The sequence below is a fragment of the Sturnira hondurensis genome, unplaced genomic scaffold (genome assembly GCF_014824575.4).
Source record: "Sturnira hondurensis isolate 20B ecotype Veracruz unplaced genomic scaffold, ASM1482457v3 Scaffold0019428, whole genome shotgun sequence".
NCBI classification, from domain to species: domain Eukaryota; kingdom Metazoa; phylum Chordata; class Mammalia; order Chiroptera; family Phyllostomidae; genus Sturnira; species Sturnira hondurensis.
The window spans coordinates 6,716,982-6,737,967 of record NW_028092059.1 but is presented as its reverse complement, the minus strand read 5'-3'; the positions used below and the strand labels follow the sequence as shown (position 1 = coordinate 6,737,967).

The 20,986-nt window shown below is 39.4% G+C and overlaps 1 long non-coding RNA gene across 1 annotated transcript; it reads left to right on the top strand.

Moving 5' to 3' along the window:
* The first annotated feature begins 2,162 nt into the window (after positions 1-2,162).
* LOC118974377 (uncharacterized) lies at positions 2,163-15,474 on the top strand. The gene is made up of 3 exons (XR_005063883.1): positions 2,163-2,271; positions 3,212-3,213; positions 15,465-15,474. It is a non-coding gene; the product is annotated as an uncharacterized LOC118974377 (long non-coding RNA).
* The last annotated feature ends 5,512 nt before the right edge of the window (positions 15,475-20,986 follow it).

Genomic DNA, 20,986 nt, shown 5'->3' with positions numbered 1-20,986 from the left:
AGTGAAAGGACAGCAAACTCAGAGTTATTAACAACCACACCTAAAACAAAAGCAAACTAAGCAAACAGCTAGATCAGGAGCAGAGCCACAGAAATGAAGATCACATGGAGAGTTAGCAACAGGGGAGTGGGAGAAGGAGAGGGGGAAAAGGTAGAGAGAATAAGTAGCATACATGGCAGGTAGAAAATAGGGTGAGGACAAGAGTAGTGTGGGAAATGTAGAAGCTAAAGAACTTGTGACACATGGACGTGAACTAAAGGGGGGGAATGTGGGTGGGAGAGCATCTGCAGGGTGGAGGGGAATGAATGGGGGGGGAATGGGACAACTGTACTGGCATAATCAATAAAATATATTTAAAAATTTAAAGAAATTTATTTTTCTCTATGCCTTGCTGTTGCCTTAGATAATGGAAAAGAATCATTTTGATAAAAAAGATTCTTCAGTCACATATGATACATTCGTTTGAAATCATGACTCCATCCTGAGCACTTAGGGCCTGACTTACATCTAGAGGCATGCCTGCAGAAGAAGCAAGTAATGAACGGAGGGGCAGTTACCATGTTCTATTGATCCTTGGAGATTGGCTGCTCAGTCTCTATGGCTGTGTGCTTTTCATAAGTTTTTTTTAAGGAAACAAAATGACAAGCAAATACACTGCCCAAAGAGTATATGGCAATGTTTTATAAGGGGCAGCATTTCAAAAAGGGTCTCCAGGATTTCTCAGTTAGTTGAATGTCTACAACATTCCTTGGTAAAGAGTGTAGTGACCATCCCCAGGAAATTTGTGTTTTCCAGATCGTTTCAAGTTAAAATACAGAAGGAAATTAAAAATAAATAAATAAATAAAACAAATACAGGAAAGTGAGATCGGCACCTACTAGAATGCCTGTAGCTTCACTGTTTCTCAAAAGGATATGTAATACCAATACAGTGCACCCGGGACAAGTCAATTAGCTGTGATTTAGTAGTGGTAAGTGAACACGTGGCAAAAGTCCAAGGACCATTTATTTTCAGATTCAAGTTAACATCTCAGATAATTTTGATTTTTCATTTAAGAAAGAAGAAATTCGTCAAATGCCTGGTGTATGGCTCAGAGTCTGGATCTTTTATGATATGCAAAAATGATTTAAGCATGCACTTCAGATGACTGTTTTCCTGTAGCCATTTGCTTTTGACTGTTGCTTTGCTGTGTCTCTTTGTTAGAAGGATATGAAATACCCCCGTATCTTTACAATCTGTGATCTTCCTTAACATCTGGATTTCTTGGACATCTGCCTGAGACCATTCACCACTCATAGGACCACCAGCCCACCTCCACCACAAACACTCACATGGCTCTGCTCAGAGTAAGCTGATACCTGGAGCTAGAAACTCATCCTGATCTGGAGAGTCGTGAGAAAAGGGCATCTGATGGCCGGTTTAATGTAAAAATCAACAACCTCTGCCGTTGCTATCTACATCTTCTGTTTTTTGGACTCTCTGAAGGTCTATGCTTCTAACCTGGCAATTGAGGCTATGCCTACATAATCAAAACAACTAATAAAAAACTGGAAAATTCAATCAGCGAAGTGTTTTGCCTACACATCTCTTACATCCAGTTTGACTAATTACTTTTATTATCTTGACTTGTAATAATTGCTTTTTCCTATTACATAAGATAATACACAGGGTGGGGGCAAAAGTAGGTTTACAGTTGTAAGTACACAAAACAGTTTATTCTTGTATTATTTTTATTAATTATGGCATTATTTTCCATAGGAACAACTGTAAATCTACTTTTGTCCAACTCTGCATATTTATGGTGGGAAATATAAACAATAAAGTACAGAGGTATTTTTTAATTGAGAATTTTTGTATTATCAGTATTTTTGTATATCTCCTACAAGCCTGAGAATAATTCTCATCTCCACGCATATGTGTTTGTGTATTTATTTTTACTATACTTTCTACCTACTATTTTGTAATTTGTTTCTCTTACATAAAAATACATTGTGATTACCTTCTTAATCAGGTTGTGAATTATTATTTTTAGCATGGTTTTAAATCATTGAGGAACACCATAATTTTTCTTAACCAGCCCCTATTGTTGGACAACTAAAGTGTTTCTAAATTTCAAAGTTATAAATACAGTCAAATCTTGGTTCTCAAATGTTTTAGTTCTCGAACAATTTGGTTCCTGACCAAGTTGTTCATGGAAAAAATGTCTCGGTTGCCTAACAAAACTTTGGGTCTCAATTCTCTACCTGACAATCCTTTTGGGCTGATACCTGTGTGATCGGTCAGTCACGCGTCTCTAAGGTGACAAAGGAGATCGGGTTTTTGAACAAAGCTTCTCAAACAGTTTTCCTGAATGAATTAGGTTTGAGAACTAAGGTTCCAATGCACACAAAATACTAACGGACAATTACGTATGTGAATTTTGTACATACATTGAATTAGTATTATGGATTTCAACCTGAATGAATTTTTGCCTGAATAATATTGATGTAATTGATGAGTAATTACATGAAAGAGTCCAGGTAAAATTGGCTGAACTATTGATTTTATTCTTTTAGTCTAGTGGAACAAAAAAATAGCTGAATAATAATGTCTTTAAATTCTGTTCTGTTATATTCAGTGACATGCTTTTATGTGCACAATCTCATTTTGACAGCAATGCTTACATTTTTCCTGCGTGCTTGCTAAGAGAAAAGGAAGAGGACCCACAATTTCTGGTTCTGTGCTAATCTTTGCTGATGCTAACTCAGTTTTTGTAGGATTTAAACAGGTGCCCCAGACGTCATTAACATAACGCTATTACTCAGGATGTTAAATGTATATTGATTGGAGGCAATTTGGAGACAAGAGTGTGTGAAACTGTCTGCTACTGAATGTGAGCTTGAAAGGAGACGTGTCCCTAACTCAGACAATCTTCTTGAGAGGGGTCTCATTTTGGAAATTTACTATTTTTAAAGGAGAAGCATAGATATTAGTTGAATGCACCTTTTATTAGATTACTACAAAGGAATTAGAGTTTGTGTTTGCCCTAATCAACTTGATACCTTTGGATTCCACACTGGCCATAAGGCATGTTTCACACCCTCTTGACCATATCACCCAAATCAAAAGGAACTTCCAGGGCCCTGCCCTTAACAAGGCTTTTGAAAGGTCTCTATGGGTCCCACTGAGCTGAGTTTCTAGAATAGCATCCATTTGGGCACAGTTATTCAAGATGTTTCTTGAATCTTGAGTTGAAATACAGCTCAGAGGGACACGAAGTCCCAAGGCCTTCAGTCAATCTTTTCCTAATTTGGTTCTCATAATCCCATTATTTCTGACAAAGGCTATCACTTCCCCAGGCTGAAGTTATGACACACCTTCTCTAAAATCACTCTGTCCTTCTGCCCTCCCCACTATTTAGGACCTGAAATGTAAGACATTTCTTTGGTGGAAAGCAAATCAGCTTACAGCATATCTTGACCTCTCTGCAGAAGTCTGGAGGAGACTGAGCCTGTATGACAGTCCTTTGTGAGGAAGGCTGCACATGGAGATGAAGCATGCACTTGCTGGGACGTTACCTGTCATCAGAGACTAGATTACATGGGAACACAGTACATTTTGGAAGCAATCAATCATTTTAGTTAATAAAATATGAATTACAATTTGTGTATATATACATCCTAAACCAGCATTAGGTAAATCATACTTAAAAGGGATTTAAAAAACTTTGTAAAGCAATATGTAATATTACACCAAATGTTTTTTTCATGGCAGAATATTCAGTGGTATTCGCTAGTCGTTTGAATGGTGAAAACCTCAAAGTAATTGCTTTTTACACTGAACATCTGGGTTATTTAGACTATTGCATGGAAGGAAAAAAAAAAGGCTCAATATTTTAAGCCCTTACGGAGCCAAGAAATATGAAACATATAAAGTAGAAAAATAGTTTAAGTTTCTTCTTAAGTTTCTGCATAAATCTAAATGACTCATTAGTAATTAAAGCACACCCTAATTGCCCTGAGGCCATCCAACTGAAATAAATCTTGGCAATCTTGTCCACTTCCTTTGGAAGGAGTCCACCCCAGTGTGGGAGAATCAAGGGAACCCATGAGGAAGCCTTTGGCATAGAACCACAAGGCACTCGCTCTTTGAAATCCATTCATATAGGCAACTGGGCAGTCCAACAAATTTGTCTTGCTCAGGGAAGTGAAGATGGAAACTGGGTACCGATAGCCATAGCAATGATGAATCTTACAATAAACAAGTTGAAAGTTCTTTAACTTCAGTCATGGCTTGATTTGCAGGCTCATGCAGGAAGAATTAGTAAAGGCTAGAGAAAGAATATATGAGACTAAAAATGTACCTTCATATTTATGGGATAATCTTAGCATACAATGTCTCAACTCTGCCAAGGAGTGAGTCACATCGTATGTGACCTGGAAAGGTCACATTGCCTAGTTGTTACCTTCAAAGTACAAGTTCACTACTTTCTTTGTTGCCAATACTGTTGTGTTTGCATCGCTTTACCTTGTCAGCACATCTCAGTGTGCACACCAATGGCTGCAGTCACACTGGGAGTCATAGTACTCTGTTTATTGTATTTGATGTATTTCAAAACAAGAGCCAATCGATCAAACAAAAACGAGCATCATTTTAAGAGACATTGGCTATCATACAGGGCCACTGCCTTGAACACAACAAAAGACTGCACAGTTTTAGCATTAGGTTTAGTCATTTTATGTGTGCATTTTAATTAAACCAACTGATGTTCTTTTAGTGGCCATTGGTTCCTGTAAACTAGGAAGCTAAAATTTATTGCAGCATAGGAAGGAAGATAGCATACCTCCAAAGTGTATACTGTACTTTGGGTTGATATTTACGATGACTAGAAGTATCTCACCCTTGGTCACAAAGAACTGAGGTGGATGAGAACACACTTCAGCTCATGGGTAACATTAATTTAGAACAAATAAAATAGAACAATTGTCTCTGACTCTGTTCAAGAACCTAAAATAGAAGGAGAGACCACAGATTTAGAAATGAAGTAAACTCAACAATAAGTCGAGTGCCTATTAGTAACCAGAATAGCCCTCATAAATGGAGTTTTCTGAGCCAGTGACCTGAATGAATTTATGCCTAGGAAATTAAAGCTTTGCTACAATGGAGATGAGCAAAACAGCTAAGAATAGAAAAAGCATTATTCCTTTAGGAGTACTGTGTCCATCTATTCTCCACCAATAGAAATGCTTTATGTAAATTACCTAAAGGAGAGAGAATGAAATCATGAGATATTCATCAAAACATCTTGCTATGTCATGAGAACCGTTACACACCGATACTTTGTCACACTTCTGTTAGAAAGAGAGGACAACTCAACTCGGGGCCCCATGTAAAACATGAGGTGGCATGAAAGTCATCATCATAATTACTCACAAAAAGACATCTGTATCATTTTTGTGTCCATACTTTACTGCTTTTATTGTATTTGCATAATTTCACAGAAAGAAACCTCCCAACAGAGACATGGCTGAGAATCCAATATGGAAAATATTCTAATAATACCTAATATTGTGTAGAACAGAAACTAAAAGAGCTTGTACAGTACCCTTTGGGGCTCCTCTCAGAGTTCTGACATTTCCCCTCAGTGCTTCTAAGAGAAGCAGGTGAATTAGAGTGAGGCCTGGTGAAGAGAAGACCACTCGCTAATCACGAGCCAGGAATGCTCCTTAAACTCTTCCTGACACTCTAGCAAGGCAGTATATCACCACCATTTTACAAACCACGAAAACGAGACTGGAAAAGACCAAATACCTCTTTCAAGATTACCCTGCAAGGCTAGTAAAATGGCAACTCCGTCTGTTGGCTTTAATGCTTTTATAAATAGACAAGTGAGAATGGCAAAACAACATGAAAGTTAGGAAACTAGAGAATATATGTCTATTAAGTTGATTAAACAAAATAGATGATTTGAAAACTGGAAGAGAGGCACTTAAACATGTTGCTGCTATAAACCCCAGCCTTCTTGAAGGCAAAGAGGAGGCATTTGTCTCTTTAAAACATAGGTAAGATTTTGGGGCTACAGATGAATCTCTGAGGGTAATAGACACTGGTGATACCTCCTGAGTATAAGGGCATACAATGGGAAATTCTTGTCAGAGTTGCTGAAATAAATATGAAATTACTCAGTTTCTGGATTTGGATGTGTTTGAATTTTTAGAGCCAAGTTTTTTTCTTTTGTTTTGCTTTGCTTTGTTTTGACTGTGCAAACATGTGAAGCTTTGGTGAGCCATGAACCTTTTATCTTGGATACTAATAAATTTCTGCACATTTTAGAAACTTTTTAAAATCAACCTTAGAAATATTTTTGGAGCCAGACAAAATAATTACTCTCATATTTTAGTAAAGCATGCCTTATTAAAAAAAAAAACAAAAAAACCAAGGATGTTATTAGTCACATTGCAAACCCTTTGTACAGCCCAAAGTGGTTTCAAATTATTTTTGTATGTAGTAAAAGCCTAGGACCCTTTCAAAACACAAACATCTGACCTTTTGTGTGCATTCAAAATGCTATCCCAAGCCAGGTAAGGCCGTTGCTGAAAAGGAGTTTCAACAGTTGGAGAGGGGCCTTAGTGTAATGTGGACAACGGCCTCCACGGTGACTCAGCCATTTCACTCATTTGGATATTTGGGTCCAGAAATGCTTATATAATTCATTTAAGAATTCCTTTTACATTGAAACTTGCTTTGAGTAAGATAATGGAGTATCATTAATTTCAATAATAATTTCACATTTTGATTATGTATTATTAAGGTTCACCACTACGATTTTTTCTGAGATAAACCTTATAGTAAAGGCCACAAATCTCATGTGTACAGCCTGAAGCAATTTAACAAATGTATGTGTACTTCTGTGTAAACAGCACCAAGATCAAGATATAAAACATTTCAGGCAAACCACAATGCCCCCTATGTTTCCTCCTAGTCAGTAACTCCTCTCCGAGAAAACCATCGATCTGACCTCTAATCACAGCAGATTAGTTTAGCTCACTTTGACATTTTACATACATGGAATCATAGAGCTGTGCAGGATCCCGCCCACCCCTGCCCTGCAGTTTCAGCCACCAAGGATGCATTCTAAGGTCTCCATGGGATGCCTGAAACTGTGGGTGGTAATGAGCCCTGTGTAGAGTTTACTGCTTCTCATTGGCATGTTCAAATTGCCAGCAACACAACTCTTGCCCTTCGGGGACCTTATTAAGTAAAATAAGGGTTGTTTAAACAAAAGCAAAAGATACTTCAGCTGCCTATCTGACAACCAAAATGTCTACTGAGTGACTAAAGGGTGGGGAGCGAATACAGTGCGAATAAACTAGACAAAGGGACAATTCATATTTTGGGTGGAACAGGGTGGGATGGCGTGAGATTTCACCACGCTACACAGAACAGTGAGCAGTTTAAAACTGAAATGTTTATTTCCGGATTTTTTCATTTAACATTTTCAGACTGCGCTTAACACGGGCAACTGAAAGTGTGGGTAGCTGAAAACATGGAAAGTGAAATGATGAATATGTGTAGGGCTATTGTACTCTTTTTGTATCTCATGTCTTTACTCAACATCATTACTGTGAGATTCATCCAACCTGTGTGTAACAGCATTCTGGTTTCTGTTGCTGTTGCTTTGAATATTTCTTTTTATGACTGGACCACAATTAGCTGACCCAGTATTCTGTTGATGATTGTTGGGTTATTAGCAGTTTGGAGTTGTTGCTTGTAAAGCTGGTCTGAGCACTCTCGTGTGTTCCTCTGGATGGAACTAACGATTCATTTCTATTGGGTTTGTTGCCAGGAAAAAATTTGCTGGGTTGTACTTTTGTTTAATTTTAATAAGTACTGCCAATAATTTTTCCAAAGTGTTTGTACCAATTTCCATTCCCATGTTTCTTAAATGACATAGAAAAAGAAGGGTATTTGAGCGACTTATCTTCCTATCTTCATCAGCACCTCTTTACATGAGCTGTTCATTTTTTTAAAAGGGAAGTTTAGAGATATCGGAAGATTACTACCATAGTGTTTTCTTCTTTGCTTTCCTGGACTACATCTCATGCATTGGATTGATAATATTTCCATCTTCTCTCTTGCTATTTTCTTCAGCAATATAAGGCAGTTCCTTTATGGCACTTCACTGTTATTTGCACTTCCTGTCTTTGCACTTGGGGTGAGCTGCTGGCAAGAGAGTGGGTCAGGCTCTTCTTTCTCCCCTCCCGCACGTATGGAGAGGACTCTGAGCAGCGTCAGAGGGTGAGCACCATACTTACCCTCTGTGTGAGCAGACACGAGACTCGGGAGGTTTGACGAAGGCGATGTGATGCAGCGGTTATCTCAGAAAACTCGGAGAAGTACAGTGACAGACTAACTCCCAAAGCCCGTAGTCACCAGTACCTGAGCCTTCGTCTTGTCATCACTCCTTGGGATTTCATCATTAACTCGCCAGATAATTACCCTTTGGTCAGGCCAAGGTTCTAACTCTTAGTCAAGAAAACAAAGTATCACTGGCGGCTTTTCCCAGCTGTACGTTTTAGTGATTCCAGATGTGCAAATCAAAGAAACACTGGCAACAATGTGCTGTACAAGTAAAAAGGAAATGAAATGTGTAGACTGTTTTCTAAACATTTCAAAGACCTTGGAAATCCAGCCAGCACCAAAAGCAATATTTGCATTTTAATCTTTGCTTAATTTGAACTATTAGGGCCTGTACCTAAGATAAAAGCCATTTGAAGTTGAATTTATTTTCCCCCATTATGATTTTTGTCCTTCTACTTTTTGATAAAACATTTCAGAGGAAGTGTATATTTGATTTAAATCTTTCATTTTCAGAATAAATATTTTTCTTTTCTGGGAACATATATCAGGAACCCTGTATTGAGAGTTCTGCTTATCATACATTATTTTATGTGTGGCTTTACAAACCTTTCATTGTTTTAGATTAATGAACCTGAACAAAAATCAACTGATACTAATTTATACTAATTTGGTACTAATTTCATATATGTGTACCAGATACAACTCTTGAATAACAAAATAAAGCTAAAATAATTAGCAAAATGCCATAATATGACAATTCAAAAATTTCTACTGCATGACAAAATAATAACAGTAATAATAATAATAATAGGTTATGTTATGTAATCACAACAACAGCTACATAAAGTCCATACGATAGCCCCTGTTAGGTTATAATTTTACTCTGATCATTTCAACTGATTAGAGCATGAGGATGAGGAATTAAGAGGACAGAAAGGGCCACTGTGTGGCTAACTATACACACCAAAAGTCATAAAACCACATGCTCTTTAAATTAGAAAATTTCAGCTTTATTGCAATATAAGTGGCATACATCACTGTATAAATATATGGTGTACAGCATAACAGTTTGCCCAATATACCTCATGAAAAGATTGCCCCAATAATTTAGTTAACATCCTCATGTGCTTTTTTTTCTTTTTTTGGGGGGGGGGTTTGACCTATACTAGGTATACAATGTTGGACAGGTAATTGAATGTCTCATAAAATCTGTTTCCTTGTGTGTTTTTAAAGATCACTTCCACATCCACTCAGGGCCCATTTATTCTTAAATTATGCACAATTCTAACCAATGGTGCAATTGGCTTTTAAACTCCTGCTGGAAGAGAAACGAGGTTATTGGAATTTGAAATAATGCCATAGAAAAGCACTTGTCAGTAAGAAATAATCGCTAATGGCAAAAAAAAGCCATAGTTACAAAAAATATTAAAGCAGGACTTCTGCCAAGATGGAGGCGTAGGTGGAAACACTGTGCCTTCTCCCACAACCAAGTTTGAATACAACAAAGGTTTAGTAAACAAAGATGCAGCCAAAGAACAGAAAATTGAACTATACGGAAGTCCAACAACAACAAACCGTTCAACCAGGACCGGTAAGAGGGACAGAGCCAGCAGCAGAGCAGGGTCGGGCAAGAAAGATCCCTCGACCCAGGCTCGTAGGCAGCCAGGGTAGCAGCGCGGACCCAGTGAGGGTGCGGGGCAGGCTGACCGTGGTCACACATTCGCGTGCAAATAAACCAACAGAGGAGTGAGCAGTGAGATGGAACATGCAGGCCCCAGCGGGCAAACCCAGTGAGTGCTTAAGGCGGCAGGCTGCCCGAGGTCGCACATTCATGCTCAGTGGGAGGCGGCAGAGGGGACCACTGATGCTTTCCTTTGACCCCGCCCCCACATACAGCATCACAACCCAGAGACTGAGTTGCCCCACCCTTGTGAACACCTAGGGCTCCGCCCCTCATACATAACAGGCACGAACAGTCCAAAATATGGCTCAAGAAGAACTCAAAGCCCCAGAACCAATAACTCTAAGCAAAAAAGAAATAGCGAACCTCTCAGATGCACAGTTCAAAATCCTGTGCTCACAGAACTGGTTGATTATAGTCACAAATTAGAGGAACATATGAAGGCCAAACTAATTGAAATGAAGGGAAATGCACAGGAAACCAATAGTGATGGAAAGGAAACTGGGACTCAAATCAATGGAGTGGACCAGAAAAAAGAACAAAACATCCAACCAGAAACAAGAATTCAAAAAAATAAGAGGCTTAGGAACCTCCAGGACATCTTTAAACGTTCCAACATCCGGATTATAGGGGTACCAGAAGGGGAAAAGAAACAGCCACGAGTGGAAAACTTATTTGAACAAAGAATAAAGGAGAACTTCCCCAGTCTGGCAAAGGAAATAGACTTCCAGGAAATCCAGGAAGCTCAGAGAGTCTCAAAGAAGTTGGACCCAATAAAAAACACACCAAGGCACATCAGAATTACATTAGCCAAGATTAAAATGAAGGAGAGAATCCTAGAAGCAGCAAGAGATAAGGGGACAGTCACCTACAAAGGAGTTCCCATCAGACTGTCAGTGGATTTCTCAAAAGAGACCTTCCAGGCAAGAAGGGGCTGGAAAGAAGTATTCCAAGTCATGAAATCCAAAGACCTACAGCCAAGATTGTTTTATCCAGCAAAGCTTTCATTTAGAATGGAAAGACAGATAAAGTGCTTCTGAGATAAGGTCAAATTCAAGAAGTTCATCATCACCACCCCTTATTATATGAACTGTTAAAGAGACTTATCTAAGAAAAAGAAGAGGAAAAATATGAACAGTGAAAGGACAGCAAACTCAGAGTTATTAACAACCACACCTAAAACAAAAGCAAACCAAGAGGACAGCTAGATCAGGAGTGGAACCATAGAAATGGAGAACACATGGAGGGTTAGAAATAGGGGAGTGGGAGGAGGAGAAGGGGGGAGAAGGTACAGAAAATAGCATAGACAGTAGATAGAAAATAGATGGGGGGAGGGCAAGAATAGTGGGGGAAATATAGAATCTAAAGAACTTGAGACACATGGTCATAAACTAAAGGGGGGGATGGTGGTGGAGGGGGTGTGCAGAGTGCAGGGGAATGGGGGGAATAGAACAACTGTAATGGTATAGTCAATAAAATATATTTTAAGAAGAAATTAAAAAAGAAATAAAAATATATAAAAGCAATAGTAATTACTTTGCTATTATGATTAAAGGAGCATTGCTAGCTGCAGCCATTTTGTTAGGAAAAACTGCTTACCTGCTTTAGGTACATGTCCTGCCTTACCTTTTTACCTATTGAGTGCAGTGACCAGCTGCAGAAGGTGGAGTCTGAAAACCCCTTGCTTGAGTTGCATCACATAGATTCCTTTCTGTCCTCAGCCTTATCCCGTATTGCCCCACAAACACCCAAAGGAGCTCACTCAGCCATTCTTGTGCTTACACAAACCTGGATCTAACATCCCTGGAGATGACCCTTGACCCGCAGGGCAGAGTCAGTAGATAAATAGCCCCCTCTTCTGCCCTTAGGTGTGCAATGCTGAAAAGTTCACCTTCAGAAAGTCCCAAGCCAAGACAAAGCCCAGTTGCCCACTGTGTGAGTGACGTGGCAGTAAGCCCTGGACTGGCTTTCCCTATTTTCCAGTTCTGACCTCGGTTTCTCGGGATTGCTTCCCCCAAATAACAACTCATGTGCAAGGCCTTACCTCAGGCTCTGCTTTTCCAGAGAAGCTGCACTAAGACAGTTGATACCTAAAAATAACCCTAAAAAACCAGACCCTTAGCATGGGATTCAAGAATCCGGTCACTTGATTTCTAGCTGCAGTGCTATTAGCCATGTCACTTGGCCCACCAGTTTCAGCAGATCTATTGGTGCCAGCCACATCCATGGTATTCGGTGCCACTCCCAAAAGAGCAGTCATGGCAGACACCTAGCAGTCTCAAGCAAGGCTGAGACTTACGTGGCAGAAAACCACTCACTGATGGCAAGGCAGCTCCTAGCTCAGTAGAGACTAGGCTCATGGCCATGGGAGGTCGAGCCTACGTGACTCCATTAGATCCCCCATGTCATCAGGTCAGATAGGTGCCCCAGAAATCTACTGTTTGGTGGCAATGGCACATAACTTGCAGGCTGAGTGTTTGAGGCACTAACACTTTCCAGTTCAACAGTTAGCTCTTACCGTGTAACTGGCTACCAGGACCTCTGCCATTACATGTTAACATCAGCTGACCCATAATATTATCAAAATATTCTTATCCAGTCCTATAAGTACATTTTTTAGAACTTTATACTTAAGTCCAGGCTTGGCCTGGCGTTTTGTGGCTGTGGGAGTGAAAAGGTCCAGACAAATGATATTTTAAAGGTGCCACCTACCCTTTTCTGACTGCAGTAGGAGGTGCCTTGCAGAGTTATGGCCATGGCATTGAGCTGTGCTAGACAGATGGGATTTCATTGGCCTCTAGGCCTAAAGTGTTCAGTAAAAGCTTCAACAAGTGGAGGGAAGAACATCTTTGACATTGAGGGTGATTATTTGGAGGCAATGCATACAGAATGTGTCTGAGTATCAGAAACAGCGCTCGGTAGTAGGAAAGGCTGCCTACAAAAGAGAAATTCATTTTTGTAAACAACAGAGCAGACTAACCAATCCATTTGGATGCCAATTGTTTGAATGGCCTTGGAGTTGTTAGAAGACAGACTCTAAGGTCATATTGAGTTGCATCAGGCTCCAGGCTCATTTGTTCTCTGGAAATATTACAAGAGCTACAGCTTAACAATAAAAACAAGCAAAATTTTCATGTTTTATTCATGCTGGGTTGTTTCCAAGGTCATCTTTTTATATTTCTTTCCTCTTGTTTAGGTTACAAGTTTTCTCTAAATCAGGTGAGCCCCTATTGGATAAGTTGCTGTCTAATAAGACCAATTCATCTTCTACTGACCTTTATAGCCAATTATGCTATTTTTAAAACCTCCTGAAGTTAAAAAATTTAAGATCTGCTATGTAATTTTTTTTAAAAATGTCCTACCTGAAACACCATATGAACAGAAATCTCACTCCTCCCCACCCCAGCCCAGCCCTTCCCTCTGCCAGGGAAAAAGGAGCAAGACCAAGTAGGCTGAGTTTGTTCTCCACATCCAGTCCCTGTCCCCAAGTCCCACAGTGTCATGTAGTTTGGGATCAAGGACTACAGTAGGAAACCCTAAAATGCGAGGAGGGATTAAATTGAACTATTAAGATTTACTGTCAAAGGGGAAAATATGAACTGAAAGAAAAAAGGGCCACCACTAGGCAACAGGTTAGAAGTCATTTGAGTAAGAAAGGAGAAAGGCTGGGGACATTGGGTACCTTGGGCGGGCAAATTTGGGAGTGAGAGGACTGAGGAGGGAAGGGAGACAGAAGTTCCACGAGCAAGGGGGAGTCCAGGGTGAAGAGGTGTGGCCCTCCACCTCCACCCATATCCACCACCCCCGGTTTCCTTTGACAGTGCTTCTCAGCCTAGGCATCTTGCTAAAATGCAGATTCAGATTTCAGGGGTCCAGAGTGGGGCCTGAGACTCTGCATTTCTAACCCACCCCCAACTCAAGGCTGCAGCCTAGGAAGCAAACGCTGAGTAGCAAGTTCATGCAACCACTCTTCCTATTCTCTTGACTGTACTTCCAGAGTCAGTCACTGAATATACAATCATAATACTCACAACAAGTTTTTGAAAAGTACAGAACCAATAGAACCGAGCTCTGTTCGTATCACACAAACTGCTCAGAGAGAGACAATTTTAGGAAATTGAGTCACACCATTGTAGGGACCAGCAAGTCTGAAATCTACAGGCAGACTAGAAATCAAGGTAGGACTTGGTGTTGCCATGTTAAGGTAGACATTTTTTCTCTAGGAAACCTCAGGTTTACTCTGAAGACCTTCAACTGACTACATGAGGCCCAACCACATTATCGGGACTAATATACTTTATTTAAAGTCAACGAATTACAAATATTAATTACACCCTAAGTCCTTTCACAGCAATAATTGGATTAGTGTTGAACAAACAGTTGGATATTATGGTCTGGCCAAGTTAACACATAAAACTAACTGTCAAATACTATACAATTTTCAGCAAATTTGTTTTACCCTCTTAACATGTCTTGAAAATCATTTTTTGTCAATAGAGACATTATATTCTATTATATGAATGTATCAGAATCATATCGAACCTTTATTGTTGGATATTTTACTTTGCACTGTTACAAAATGATGCAATAAACATTCTTGGAAAATGTCTTTATGAGTATGAATATATCTGTGGTATAAATATTTAGATTTGAAAATATTAATCAAGGGACATACAAAGTTGTACTTTTTATAGCAATTGACAAATTGCTATAAAAATAGACTTTGCTTATTTATCCCATTAAAATGAGTAAGAATTTCTGTTTCTACCTATTCTCAATGACACATGTATTACAAATATTTTCAGCTTTGCTATTCTGATGTATGAACAATAATGTTTCATTCAAGATTTATTTTATGGATGAACACTTTTATTCCTACATCTAGAATCTATTTGCATTTCTTTTTCTTTTGTGTCTATTTTTCTTTTTTAAAGGATCATTAGTATTTTTATTGTTGACTTATGAGAATTCAAAATGCTTTTAAAATTAGCCATTTTATACATATAAAATGCAAATTTACTTTGGTGTGTTCTTATTTTTGTAGCCATGTAAATATTTAAAACTTTATGTAAAGCTATTTGTGTCTGTAACTTTATGGCTTCTGAGAGTTTTGCCTTGTTCCACAGACTCTTCCTCCAAGAAAATATAAATATGTTTTTCTGTATTTTCTTTTACACTTCTATGAGATCTCATTTTATTTTAAAAATTTGAATCATCTTATTTGCTTTGGTGTAAAGAGTTTTAATAGAGATGAACTCCTCATTCTCTATCTTCTAATAAATAATTTTGTGCATTTGTGCTCCCCCCCTTACATAAACATCTCTGCTTTTCTCTCCCTCTCCCTCCACCCCTGCCCTGGCCACTGTTGCTTTCTCCCTCGTCCTGTCATTCTTGCTCTTGTGTTACCTTCCTTTTTTTTTACTCTTAATTAACCAACTCTCAGAATCAGTTACCAGTTTTATTCTGTTTCCTGTTTTATAATTTATTTATTTCTACCTTTGTATTTACATGTTTCTTCCTTCCTCTTATGTTTATTTCATTGCTCTTCTTCCAAATTTTTAAATTTGATACTTTGTTATTTTGTAGGGAGGAAAACATGTATTCTTGTGGGTGAACAGAATTTTTAAAATGCAGTATGAAATAGATTCCCTGCAGTGTGCTCTGAGATTTAAAAGTAAGAATTGAAAAAATTAGCTTTATTCTTCATGTGATAGATTGCTTTTATTTCAATAAGACACAATACTGAAATTAGACCATAAGTAACCCCATATTTATCATGAGTCTTTTAGGCGTTACTTAAATTGACTTTAAGAAGATAAACTTTTTTCAACATTTAATGGCATCTTCAAAAGAATACACAGTTACATGACTTTACAAGTTCCCTAACCCTAGTCCTTCCTTTCAATATAGTGAATCACTTGACCCTCAGCCTAGGGGACGATTGCCGTACTTCAGTGTCTAAGGAGCTCTAATGAACACTTAAGTCTTTTAGTAGAAAGTCTTCTTTGTCCTGCTCTGACCTTGTGACCTTATCTTAAAACAGCAATTCTTGCTGTGAATTAATTCTTGCTAAGGTAATCCTTACCTTGAACTTCAGAACTGCACATGGATCACTATCTTATTTCTTAGACTTGAGTACTTCTCTTGATAACGTGCACACTATCAATCTTTATTAAGGAGGTGTTTGGTCTTGATCTCCGTGACCTTCTCCAAAATGCCCAGTGGATATGAGATACCTGTTTCTGACACCATTCAGAAAGGGTGGGCCTTGTTATTCATTGACAGACTTCCATGTATTCATTTATTTACTCACTTATTCATCAAGCATGTATTGAGCACCTACTTTGATTCAAGCAGTTTATTTGAAAACAAATTTAAATGAAAAAGAATAAGACATGTTCTCTTCCTTCCAGTGGCATCCAATCTAGTGGGAAGTGACCCACTAACACGGACCTGAAATACTAGCTAAACCCAGGTTCTTGGGTGCTGTGTTCTGACATGACATCCTAAAACCTCTTGCTGGTTTTCCTGTTTGCCTGCCTTAGTGGTTATATGTAGGCTATTTCTGTGGTTTTCTTCCCTCTTGCTTGACTATATATGACTTTATTTCACAATGCCTGCCTCTTCTTTGTCAGGCCTTGGTTGCACACACACCACTCATTCTGCTGCAGTTAACCCTTCAATGCCTGATCATGCCAAAGGGCCACATCTAGTGTGTAATGTGTTCATTCTGTATGTTCTTCACAGATGGTGGAATAAAGCTCAAGGGCAAAAAAAAGTGTAAGTTATAAGTAGTTTAAAAATTATACACAGGGTCCAGCACAAATAACACCTTTTTATTACAGAATTTTTTATTACAAAATTATAAGCATGTAATTTGGTTAACAATAGCACACTGAAGCACACCCCAGGACATTTTAAGTGAAATGTTCAAATTGCTGTCCATCTTGTATGAGACATTCATGTACCATATAAACTACATGCAAGCAAGCTTTACTTTTGCTGGGCCCTGTATAAACATACGCATGTAAAAGTTATAATATGTATATTATATATTTAGTGAATTCTATTTCACTAATACATATGTGTAACCAAATGTATGCCACAGATGTTTTTGTTTTATTTTATTTGAAGTATTGAATTCTGAGTTCATAGGCCATGCTCCTTTTCAGAGAGAAAGATAAAGAAGGACTCCCAGCATTCCTAAGGGTTATATCCAAGATACTTGGAAAATTTCCAAGTTTGCAAACACTGCTATTAAAGTTAATTTTCCTATGAAAGCATACGAGACAGCAATTAGGGAACAAAACAGTGGTACCAAGATGGTGACACATGACATAGGACATTCAAATATGTATCTCAATAAAAATGACAAATGATTGCATACCATGACCCAGTGGTCATTAGCAAAGAGTAGACACTGATTTTTAAATCGAAGGATTCCAAAGATCCCCTGTACATTAGAATCTCTCTGTTACATGCAAAACAAAGTATGGGATTTTTTTCTAAAGTGGACCAATTGATTTAGGTTTATAAAGGAAATTACTGTGAATGAGCATCAGAAAAAATGTTACCCTGTTCTTTCCTCTATAACCTGGTTCCCAGCATGCATCCCATGGGTGGCATTTAAATGAGACTCTAGTGTATTATTATAACGTGGAGAGGAAGTAACACAGTAACTAGGCTAACTTTTTAAAACTTCTCAGAGTAACACTTTTGACACAATGCCAAACATCCAGATGCAAATTGAGAACAAAAACAACTCTCCAGATGTTTTCCCTGAGTAAACTTATAGGAATTGTTCTTATCCTTTCTTTAGGGAAATAACTCATGCAGCATAAGAGAACAAGGACCAGATGAAATATCAGGGCCAACAAAGACCCTGTTGACCTCTTCACAGGAGAACAGCACAGGTGATGTTGGATGACCAGGACAGCCTAAGGCAATCAATCAATGAAACCTCACCTTGGTAGATTTGGTGGATCAACTTTTGACCCAAATTTCTTACTCCTCTCTACATTCATGTTTTAAGCCATTTAACCCATAAAACCCTGTATTTCTTCCTACTATAGACAGAGTGCACTTCCGGGCCCCTTGACTTTGGACCAACGGAACATTAGCAGACATGATTCACACACAGGATTGAGATGTGCTTATGTAGGTGTGTTTATACACTTACATTTTTGCCATGGTCATGAAAGAAACTACCCAGGTAGCTCACTGGGAGAGTGAAGATGATGGACTTGTGGAGTAAATCTGGCCCCAACCTGCAGCTTAGAGCCAGGCCCAGCCTAGATCAGCCAGTTCCCAGCCAAACTCACAGGGGTGTGAGAGAGAATAAACGATTGTGCTTTAAGCTGCTACATTTTGGGAGGTTTATTACTCAGAATTATTATGGAAATAGTTGACCTCTACTGAAGAGTCAAAACCAATCGATGAGTTGATGTCTATAACAGTGTTCCCTGTAGGTCTCAGCCTATCGATATCGATGCTATCAGCTAAGAATGCCCGGGACACTCACCTAGGCCCTTAACACTTGTGGTGAGCCCACACAATTTTCAACCAATCTTTCAACCATTTTTCAACCAACCTTTTGGCTGGAATGCCCCTTGTGCTTCTTAGGATTACAAGACTCACCTCAACAACCACCAGGAAACTTCGTAAAACAAAGTTTTTCACTCACAAGTCCAGGAAAGTGAAGGACACAGCATACCCAAGGGCCACAAAGCTGGGTCACAGGTAGAAAGAGAGGGCAGGAGCCCAGAACTAGGACTCTGTCTTTATTTCCGATAAGGCTGGGGTCCCAAGGGTTTTGCAGGTTCACTCTTTCTTGGTGAATTGAAATGTAAGTGGGGGGACTTAGGGCATGGGAAGGGAAAAGCAGGGTCACTCAAGTAGTCACTTACCTAGGTTACTCAGGGCACTTTAAAAGGAGAAAGGGAAGGGTGGGCAGCCTGGTTCCTTCGCTAGTCATTCAGTTCATAGCTACGCCATAAAACTGGCAATATATTTATTCACAATGGATGCCTTTAAGATGAGTGCCTTGGCAATCCAAGGCTTAATGTTGATTGAGCACTTAATGTTACAATCAACGAGGCTTAATATCAGCCCTTACAGCACATGGAGTGGACAGATCAAGTCTCCACCGAGGAGCAGACACGAGTGTACATATCTCTCTAGCCTCATTGTCTAATATGGCCCATTCCACTTTTTAAGTCTGCCAGAATATTCTTCCTCCAGTTTCCTGGATATGCCAAGCACTTTCATACCTGAAGGTCTTGCACATACTGCCTTCCCTTCCTGTACAACTTGCCCTCCCTACCCTTCCATTCACCCGCCATGTGTCCTAACACAGCCATTACCTCTTCAGGTTATGGGGCACCTTTGTCTTCAAGGTGTGTTTCCAAAGGCCTTTAAGAGGAAAGTTTAAACATATTGACCTGAAAACCAACAAAGATGGCTCAATTAATCAAAAAACATAATTTGTACAATTTCTGTTAAGTTTAAACAGTATTTAAATAAGCACATATGGAAGAGCAGAGTCTCATGTGAAAATACTCAGACCACAGTACAGCACTATTTTAATCTAATCAGCCAGGACTTTGAATCAACCCAATTCATTTGCTTTTCATTGTGGGGCTCTGACTTCATTGGGGTCAAAGGTGCGGTGTCTACATGTCCAAGTGTCTAAATGTCCAAGGAAGAAATGCTTTTGTCTGTTTGACTTGGCATTTAAAAAGAAAAAATGGACTATTATAATTCAGTATAACTTAATAAAATTAAAGTTTTTTAAGGTGAAATTGAGATTGATTCTCAGTTAACTAAGAAATTATTGTAATTTTACTAACTCATGGTTAGATTGCCGGTTTTCAATGGGTGTGTGTATGCATGTCTGCACAGTCGGGCAAATAACAATTAGTACTGGTATCTTATTCTTGCCAGGAACTGTGTTGAGTAGTTTATAGATATTATCTCATTTGATCCTTGCAAGACATATAAAATATGCTTGTCAACAGGTGTATAGTAAAAATGCTTATTTGGACCTGTGGGTCTCAACTTTGGCTGCACATTAGAACAATTGGGGAGTTTTTAAAATCCCCATTCCCAAGCGCCATCCCAGGACATCAGAATTGGACTGTGTGGGGATGGGATACAGTTGCCAGTATATTCACACTCCCCAGGTGGTTGGTGTGGGCAACAAAGTAATTTGTGGATCACTGCATTTGTCATCCCAATGATGAGTTGAGACCCTGGACACTCAGTGGTATACGTTTGGTCTAAACCACGACTGAACTTTTGGTGCTGTGAGAGAGAAAGTAGCCAAACAGTGGTCCTCAGAGCCCGTACCGTGGTGGGAAAAGCACCCACTGTGCCTGCTGCAGGCAATTCAGGCTCGGATCCATGCTGCTTTGCTCAGGGCATCACAGGACAAAGGTGCTGGAACACACGTTTCTGCTATCTCCCAAGGACAGGGCTAACCTTACACCACTTTAACCCCCCCTTTCCCAGTTAGCATTTGCCCCAGGCAAGCAGGAGGAGTATTGGTCTGCACTTTGTATTACATATGTGTCAGACAAGGACACAATGCCAAGGCCAGATTAAAGAGGAGGTGCAGTTGCCCAGTCAGAGCACACACGCTTAAAATATGTGGCGGCTCTTGCTAGGGTGCTGCTATCTGTCTGCTGAGTCATCAGAGCAACCCCCACTTTGACCATTCTGGTTATCCGATCTCTCTGGAAACGACTCTGGCGTCTGTGCTGTCCCAAGAAACTTGGCGTCCAAGGCATGGGTGATGTCTGCAGGGTCCCTGGCCTTCCTTCAGCCCGTGCTAGTTACCCATGGAGAAGAGGGAAAAGCAAACTACCTGTTCAGCATTCTCACTACCAACACCAGTTGAATATACATTTGCAAAGGACCACAGATGCAAGAGGACCTGAAGAATGGACTGGGAGGTGACCCTAAGTC